Raw genomic sequence first — 5,531 nt, 5'->3', positions numbered from 1 at the left:
GTTCCTCTGGCTGTCCTTCTGGTTGGACGCAGTTCGGCTCTCGCTGTTTCATTTTCTACCGCACAGCAAAGTCTTGGATTGATGCAGAGGTTAGTGAAAAAACAAAGATATCGCTTATTGCTGAAGGAACAAGTCAAGTGTGAAATATTGTGAAATATTTCCTGAGTTTTCCAAAACAAAAACTAATGTGGTTTTAGATGAACTGAGCTCAATAAGTGTCCCACAACAGTTCCTGCCTGAACATTTCCTTCCTGCTGCAGTGGAGCTCTGAATTTATCATTGATATCATGCCAGAGACACAAGCTCTGAGATATCCAAGGCTGAGGACCTGCCTTCATGCCTATGATTGTATATATTTATATCTGTATATTTGGTACCTTCCACAGACATTCAGTGACAAGAAATTAGAGCTATTGATCGTTTTTTATGCTGGAGAAATTCTGTTTCAGTACAGTCAAAATGAGATTAACAAATATATAATTCCTACGATGTCTCTGATATAAAACAAGCACCAGAATCTTAAGCACCTCTGTTTTTATTGTCAGCATTTTTGCATGTCTATTGGTGGGAATCTGGCTTCAATCCACTCTGCTGATGAGAACATCTTCCTCAGTAACCTGGTTAAGAGAGTGACCGGCGCTCATTACCACACCTGGGTTGGAGGTTCTGACGCGGTCGCAGTAAGTTACACGGTGCAATTTATCAAATAAAGGTTTCTACTTAATGTGTGATAGTATTTTACATTACTAATATAATACAATTATTCATTTGTAATGTTTTGTTGACACATAACTCAAACACACACTTAATAAATGGTCTTTTATGAGGCAGCAGGTTGCAGCATTGTTAAATCTGATTATATAATACTGTCATACATGTCTCCATACTACACATTGTATTTCCTCTTTCAGGAGAAAAGGTGGCTGTGGAGTGATGGATCAAACTTTGACTATTTGCGCTGGTTTAGGGGGCAGCCTGACAACCATAAAGGAAATGAGCACTGCCTTGAGATCAATTTCGGAGGTACAAACAGAGGTTACTCTACACTTTATGGACAACATATGGACACTGACAGTGTTCTCACTTTTTATGTCGACATCACATGAAGTCGCAGTGACAGCAGAATGTTTAAATATCAACACTTCATTTTCACTGAAGAGCTCAATTACAACTGATATGTGAACAAACTATTTACAGGAAATAACATGAAACTAACTCATTCAAGCTGCTGCAGGCTACAATGAACCCAGAGCACCATCATGGTTGGCCTTGACTTAAAATGGGTGCTGGCTTGAACTCTTGCCATGAACTACTTTAGATTCTGCTGCTTGTTCCCATGTTTAAATCTGTCAAAATGACAGACGTCTTTCACATTTTTCCAATTTTTCAATAATGGAAAATATTTCCCTAACAAGACTCTTGGCACAAATATAAGTATTTGTTTTAAGATGTTGATTTTTTATTGAGATATTTGGAGACATCACAGCCCACTTTGTGCAGTAGGGTCACAGTGTCGTGTTTAAGAAGCATTTGAACATTTACAGACAGAGATATTCAACACACTCTTATGCACTGGAACAGGAACAAGCTTGTGTAAAAACCTAAATTAATGCATGTTTCTCTGTGTTTGTTTTTCCAAAATATCCATGAACAGTAACGTACTGGAACGATGGATCATGTACAGGTGGAAGATCTTTCATTTGTGCCAAGAAGCTGTGATGCATCCGGCCATGTCAGCAACAAGGATAATCTCAGGCCTCATCACTCTTTTCTGTTCTAATCAAACACTTCCAGATTAACACAGAGCAGCAGAGCTCTTATGATTATGATTTGTGATTGTGTTTCATCATATATTAACTCTGCAGTTATTAATTTCACTGTAGACTTTATCTGCATGTTCAATAAAAATCCTCCAAATGCTGTTCTGAATCACTCTTTGTTCTGTGATTACTTGTGTCCTTTCTATGGTTTTATGTTTTTGGTGCAGCTGACTGAAGTTATCTGTGTGAACATGTGGGCCTACATTAGAGGCTTCTTCTCTGCCCACAACGTGCATGTTTACAAGACACTTGAGGGAAACTTAACACTTAATGATGCTTGAGAGAAATGAATCATTGTTTGCCTCTATTGTTCTTGAGTTGCCATGATTAGTACCTTTGCATAGTCTATTTAATGAGTTAAAAGTTCCCCATTTTGCTTGCTTCAGTTTGGGGAACTTTTATCAGTAAAAAGTGCACCATTTTTACTTGCCTCACTTTGGGGGCTAGATTTCCTGGCCTGGAACACTCAGCCACACTTAAGCAGTCCTCCTCAGGCACACACTCCCATTGACACCCGCAGGAGCACCAGTTCCAATCCGGTCTATAATTGGACCATCCGCAAAAATCAGTCCAATTCAGGACACTTTTTAAATAACGAAAGTGTTCCAAAGTTAACCCTTTGTTTACATGCTGCATTTTCAAACCCTTTTAACTGATAAAAAGTGTGCCATATTTACTTCATTCACATTGGGGCAGTTTTATTTGTTAAGGGTGCCCCATAATTACTTCATTTTGGAACACTTTTAACTGATTAAAAGTGTCCCATTCTTACTTGCTTCACTTCGGGGAGCTTTAATGAGATAAAAGTTCCCCATTTTTACTTGCTTCAGTTTGGGGGACTTTTATCAGTTAACCGTGCCCCATTCTTACTTGCCTCACTTTGGGGGCTAGATTTCCTGGCCTGGAACACTCAGCCACACTTCAGCAGTCCTCCTCGGGCACACACTCCCATTGACACCCGCAGGAGCACCAGTTCCAATCCGGTCTATAATTGGACCATCCGCAAAAATCAGTCCAATTCAGGACACTTTTTAAATAACGAAAGTGTTCCAAAGTTAATCCTTTGTTTACATGCTGCATTTTCAAACCCTTTTAACTGATAAAAAGTGTGCCATATTTACTTCATTCACATTGGGGCAGTTTTATTTGTTAAGGGTGCCCCATAATTACTTCATTTTGGAACACTTTTAACTGATTAAAAGTGTGCCATTCTTACTTGCTTCACTTCGGGGAGCTTTAATGAGTTAAAAGTTCCCCATTTTTACTTGCTTCAGTTTGGGGGACTTTTATCAGTTAACCGTGCCCCATTCTTACTTGCCTCACTTTGGGGGCTAGATTTCCTGGCCTGGAACACTCAGCCACACTTAAGCAGTCCTCCTCGGGCACACACTCCCGTCGACACCCGCTGGAGTACCGGTTCCAATCCGGTCTATAATTGGATCATCCGCAAAAATGAGTCCAATTCAGGACACTTTTTAAACTACGAAAGTGTACCAAAGTTAACCCTTTGTTTACATGCTGCATTTTCAAACACTTTTAACTGATAAAAAGTGTGCCATATTTACTTCCTTCCCTTTGGGGAACTTTTTTTGGTTAAGGGTGCCCCATGATTACTTCATTTTGGAACACTTTTAACTGATGAAAAGTGTGCCATTCTTACTTACTTCACTTGGGGGAGCTTTAATGAGTTAAAAGTTCCCCATTTTTACTTGCTTCAGTTTGGGGAACTTTTATCAGTAAAAAGTGCCCCATTCTTACTTGCCTCACTTTGGGGGCTAGATTTCCTGGCCTGGAACACTCAGCCACACTTAAGCAGTCCTCCTCGGGCACACACTCCCGTCCAAGCCCCCTGGTACTTCATGGTACTTTGCAAAACAACCAGGCTCCAGGACTCCAATTTGGTCTATTTCCCCCGAGAAAAATTTCCCAACTTCGGCCGGCTTACCTTCTCAGAGCCGCCGTCATCCACTTCCTCAACCGACCTCCAGGAGCCAGGCTCCAATTTGGCACACTTTTCACCTGAGAAATTAAGTACCCGAGATCAACACTTGATATTTATATTGCTCACTGAGGTGAAGGTCTCTCCCCAGTACGTTGTCTAATGCAAGGTTGAGCGGAGCCCTTGCTGGCAGTGTGGAGTGGCTCCCTGGCTTGTTGGCTGTAGCTGGTTGTTGGTACACTGTTGAGAAATGAGACTCTACTGGATTGGCAGGAGGTGGATTAAAGTGAGAACTCGTTGCCGTTGCTGGGCCACTAGGAAGTTGCAACTCCAAAAACGATGCCACCTGCTATGTAGAATGGGTCAGAGGTGCTGAAGTGATGACATGTGCTGAAGGATGTGGCACAGGTTGTATCGCAGGAGTGGGTGCTAATGCCGGGCCATGTTTCAGTCTCACAGACCTATGGGGCTTGGGTACTGAACCCTGGAGCTGAGCTGTTGGGTTTGCCTGTTGAGCATGTATCGCTGGGGTGGCAGCAGGTTGCAGCATTTGCTGTGGTCCCGTAGGAAGCACTGTAGAGACCGGAATAACTGGTTGCATAACTTGTGGGGGGGGAATAGGCAGGTACAACGCAGGAGCAGGTGTTGAAGGTAACTGAGTTGACAGCGAGGGCTGGGTAGTAGATGGAAGCATGTTGGCCTGCCTCATCTGCGCTGGCGTGGATAAGTCTTGGAAAGCATCTGACTTGTCAGAGTGCGCAGATGAAGGTGTAGCCCTCCAAGATAGCAGCTTGTGCAGTGTCGAGAGACCCTGAGTCGGATATGTACCAACTGAGTAACATGTGTGCCTACTGGATCTGCTATGGCTGTATGAACCTCTGTGGGATGATCTGCCGGAATTACTGCTGTGGTGGCTGCTAGAGTGGGAAACAGCAGTGAGTTGATCTGGGTGCACAGATGGCTGGACTCCAACCTGGTAATCCTCCAGATAAAGCAGGTCAGATGTGCTGTCTCTGTGGATGTCTTCGGGCCTCTGCGCCGCCTGATGCTGCATCGTCCATGATACTCTTCTATAGTTGCACTCCATCCGGCTCGAAGGACCAATGTTTGAGGGGGAGACTCAGAAAGAAGGATTGCTGGTTGAGGCGGTGGATTATGGACTATGAATCCGATTAGAGAATCAAGGCACTTGGACAGAGAGATCTGATGTGTCTTCTTTAATGAATGTTGTTGAACTTTAACATCACTGTACAACAAATGCACGTGTGTGTGTGGTCTGAAAATATATGGAAAGCAATAAAATGTATCATAAATATGCTCAAAATATAATTTAACAGTTAAATCAGAATAAACATTCATAAATAAACTGCCATATGATCAAAAGCTTACCAGTAATATCCCTTACTTAAGTCCAAACTGTTACTTAAGCATAACACAACAACAGAAATGCAATATAATTGGCGGAGGAGACTGTACAAATTCCAACATAATGTCAGTAGAGGCAGGGCATACTTAACATCCTTGGAGCCTTACATATTGAAGTAACCACACAAAATACTTTCATGTCACACAAACTGGAATAAATGATCAACAGATCCATGACTAAGAATTAAAAAGCACTTACATTTCCTCAAGAACGCACAAAAGGTATGAGAAACAAACAGAAAGTCCACGCAGCTTCACACAGTCTGCTCACTTGCTGGTCTGCTGCTCATTTGTGTGGCTGAACATGCTCTGACCTGTTCAGTCGCATTACTGCCTTTCACCAGTAG

The 5,531-nt window shown here is 42.3% G+C and overlaps 1 long non-coding RNA gene across 1 annotated transcript; it reads left to right on the top strand.

Moving 5' to 3' along the window:
• LOC140271788 (uncharacterized) lies at positions 1–1,017 on the top strand. Its single transcript, XR_011907869.1, has 3 exons — positions 1–89; positions 546–680; positions 912–1,017. It is a non-coding gene; the product is annotated as an uncharacterized lncRNA (long non-coding RNA).
• The last annotated feature ends 4,514 nt before the right edge of the window (positions 1,018–5,531 follow it).

This window comes from Leuresthes tenuis, unplaced genomic scaffold (assembly GCF_036924035.1).
Source record: "Leuresthes tenuis unplaced genomic scaffold, fLeuTen1.0.hap1 SCAF_16, whole genome shotgun sequence".
In the NCBI taxonomy this organism is placed as follows: domain Eukaryota; kingdom Metazoa; phylum Chordata; class Actinopteri; order Atheriniformes; family Atherinopsidae; genus Leuresthes; species Leuresthes tenuis.
The sequence above is the reverse complement of the archived record's forward strand: the minus strand, read 5'-3'. Positions and strand labels throughout refer to the sequence as shown.